The following is a 4,132-nucleotide window of genomic DNA, read 5'->3' as shown; positions in this document are numbered from 1 at the left end:
AATATAAAATATCATACAAGTCACATTTATTTATTTTTTTCTCATTACTTTTGCTACCATTTTCTTCCTTCAATTAATTTAACAACGATTTTGAATTTTTTTGCTTTTGTAATTTATTATTACATGGATATTTTGAAAAAGCCAGGTGGACCCCTTGTGATATAATTATGCCAAGAATATGTATTACTCAGCTGTTAAAAATGACATTATGGGGACTGGAGCGATGGCTCAGTGGTTAAGAGCATTCCCTACTCTTCCAGAGGACCTGAATTCAATTCCCAGCAATTACATGGTGGCTCACAGCCATCTGTAATGATATCCAATTCCTTTGTCTGATGTGTCTGAAGACGGCACCTACAGTGTATTCATACGCATACAATAAATAAATCTTTTAAAAAATGACATTATGAAATTTGAAGACAAATGGATGGAACCAGCAAAAAAATCACCCTGAGTGAGGTAACCCAGACCTAGAAAGACAAATATGGTATGTACTCACATATAAGTTGGTATTAGTTTTTAAGTAAAGGATAGTCATGTTTCAATCCATATACTCAGAAAAGTTAAGTAACAAGGAGGGCTAGAGTGGGGACACATGGATCTCCCTGGAAAAGGGATATAGAAGAGATTTTTTGGATAGACTAAGGGTGGGGAACAGTAGGGATCAGGTGGGGGAAAAAGAGGGGCAGAGTACTGGGAAAGACAACTAGAATGGGGGTGGGGACAAATTTCAGGGCAATGTGAAAACCTAGTGCAATGGAAATTCCCTGGAATCTACAGTCTAATGAATACTCCTAGTAATGGAGGAAACAGAGCCTGAACTGGCTGAGCTCTGTAACCAAGCAAGGCTTCCAGTGGTGGGACTGGAACCTCAACCCAGCCACAGAACCTTTGACCTACAATTTGTCCTGCCTGCAAGATGTGCTGGGATCACAGTGGTGAAGAACTTGTGGGAACACCCCATCAATGTCTTATCTAGCTTGAGACCTATACCACAAGAGGGAGCCTATCCCTGACACTGCCTGCATGGCCAGGAAACAAAAGCTAGATAATCCATGACACCTAGGATAGACTACCATACATGACTAGCAAAACAACATCATCAACAACAAAAACAAAAGACAATGAATTGATTCCATGATTCCTAATGATATTCCTCTACACTCATAGAGTCTAGTGAAGTCATCATCACAGGGGCTTCACCCAGCAACTGATGGCCTCAGATGCAGAGACCCACAGCCAAATATTAGGCAGAGCTCACAGACCCCTGTGGAAGCAGGAGAGTTGGAGGGGCGTGGGGAGAACTATAGGAACCAGAGTCATTAAAGACACCAATAAATACCTACAAAACCAACCAATGTAGGCTTATAGGGATTTAACAGAAATGGAATCGACAATCAGGAAATCTGCATGGGTCTGATGTAGTTCCTCTGCATGCATGTTATGGTTATATAGCTTGATGTTCTTGTGAGACTCCTAACAGAGGGAGGAGGGGTTGTCTCTGACTATTTTGCCTGCTTTGGGGACCCTTTTCCTCCTATTATGATGCCTCATCAAGCCTTGTTATGTTGAATTTAGTTGATATCTGTGGGAGGACTTCTCTTTTTCTAAAGGGAAACAAAGGAGCAAATCCGGGGGAAAGGGGAGATAGGGGTGGGGGGCTGGGGAGAGTGGAAACTGTGGTCAGGATGTAAAATATGCAAGAAGAATAAATAATATTCATATACACAGACACACATATATAATTATTGTTTTGCATGCTCATGTGGATGCCAAGCCAATATAAACCAGCTGCCTGATTTCAAAATGTTACAATCCATATGGGACACAAAGTACTTGGATGTAGTAATATGTGAGTATTCAGAATGAATTAGCTGACCACTATGATCACACAAACTGTGGCACAGGAAAGAGTGACCTAGAAACTACATTTCATACTCGAAATGAGATTTGGGCCTGCGGACTGAGATACTCAGATGCAAAGAGCTTGAATAGTAAGATGCCAGTTGACTCCAAAGATTCTCTGGGTAATAACAGATTATATTGAGCTTTGAATATCTGTCAAACATAGACAAAAGTTTTAACAGATAGGTAATGCCTCTTTAAATTTCATAGAACAAGTAAAGGTAAGGGTAGGGTTGCTATGTCTGTGAAGAGACGGCATTAGGAAGTATTATTTCAACAACATAGAAACCTGAAAAACATTTTCATACATAAAATTTTGTCCAGAATAATTCTTGTCTCTGTTAGGGAGTCTAGGTGAAGAAAATTATCTGTAAAGAAAATTGAGGCATCTTATTTTGGGGAGTCTATATTTTATAACACAGTGTGCTTTCCTTTAGCCAAACTGTAGTCATGTGGAAATTACTTCTGAATTCATGAATATCTCTAGCACTTGGAAATGCAAATGAAGAAATATTATCAAATAATATTATGGTAGTGTGCAAAACTTCCCTAATGGGGAGAATTACAATGAAGATGAGTCACTGTTAAAATTATTTCTATATTGCAAAATGATAATCTTTGAGAGGGGATAAGTGAAGTTAAAAAACAGAAGGATTTTAGCATCATAATAATGGAAATAAATTATGAAGATTACATAACAAGTGTATTGCCAGTGAGTTGAGACCCAGAATGCAAGTGAAAGGTGAAGTTAAGATGGTAAATCAAAACGTAAAATGTTTTGTTCTTAAAGCTAGCAGAAAGCACATAGGGGAAAATAGTCATGAAATAACAGTTAGTGGGGAATAACAGACAAAGATGAGCTTGCGTATAGATGGAGGGAATTAGTGAGAATGTAACACACAGAGTCACCCATACGGAAGAGGTGAGAGAAGCTAAAAGATGAGGAGAACATAATGAGCAAGTGAACGTATTTCTATTTGAGTACCAGAAAAGAAGTGTGAAAGTAGATGTAAGCAATATTTTTTTTAATTTTTTATTGGTTATTTTATTTATTTACATTTCAAATATTATCTGCCTTCACAGTTTCCCCTCTGTAACCCCCCTGGGCCACCCACTCTCTTCCCTGCTTCTAGGAGGGTGCTCTTCCACCCACCCACCCACCCACCCACCCACTCCCGCCTCCCCTCCCTAGAATTCCTCAGCTTTGGAGCATGGCGTCTTCACAGAACTAAAGGTCTTTCCTCCCATTGATACCAGACGAGGCCATGTGCTACATAATGCAGCTGGAGCAACGGGTCTGTCCATATGTACTCTTTGGTTGGTGCTTTAGTCTCTAGAAGCTTGGAGCGAGACGGTTGGGGAGGCAGTCTGGTTAGTTGATATTGTTCTTCCTATGGGGTTGCAAACCCCTTAAGCTCCTTCAGTCCTTCCCCTAACTCCTCTCTTGGAGTTCCAGCAAGTATGGCTGCATGCATTCGCATCTGTATTGGTCCGGCTCTGGCACATCTCTCATTCGTCGGGCTCTGGGACAGCTATACTAGGCTCCTGTCAGCAAGCGCTTCTTGGCATTAGCAATAATGTCTGGGTTTGGTGTCTATAGATGGGATAGATCCCCAGGTGGGCCAGTCTCTAGATGGCCTTTCCTTCAGGCTCTGCTACACTCTTTCCCCCTGCATTTCCTTTTGACAGGAGCAATTCTGCATTATTATTTTGAGATGGATAGGTGGTTCCATCCCTCAAACAAGGGTCATGCCTATCCACTGGATAAGGGTATTTAGGCTAATGTTATCCCTGTTGGGTCCTGTGAACCTCTTGGGTCCCCGGCATCTGAGACTTTCTAGGGCCTAACCCTAGTTCCCCATTCCTAACTGCTGCACACCTCCATTCAAATTCCTGACCCTCTGTACTTCCCCACCCCTGCCCTCCTCCCATACCTGATCCTGCCCCCTTTTTTCCTCCCCACCTCCCTCCCAGATCCCTCTGTCCCTCTACCTCTTATGATTATGTTCTTCCACTTTCTGAGTAGGACTGAAGCATCCACACTTTGGTCTTCCTTCTTGTATTTCATATAGTCTGTGTATTGTGGGTATTCTAAGCTTTTTTTTCTAATATCCACTTATCAGTGAGTACATACCATGTGTCCTCTTTTGTAACTGTGTTACCTCACTCAGGATGATATTTTCTAGATCTATCCATTTGCCTGCAAATTTCATGAATCATTTTTGAT

Source organism: Rattus norvegicus, chromosome 1 (assembly GCF_036323735.1).
Source record: "Rattus norvegicus strain BN/NHsdMcwi chromosome 1, GRCr8, whole genome shotgun sequence".
In the NCBI taxonomy this organism is placed as follows: domain Eukaryota; kingdom Metazoa; phylum Chordata; class Mammalia; order Rodentia; family Muridae; genus Rattus; species Rattus norvegicus.
The sequence above is the reverse complement of the archived record's forward strand: the minus strand, read 5'-3'. Positions refer to the sequence as shown.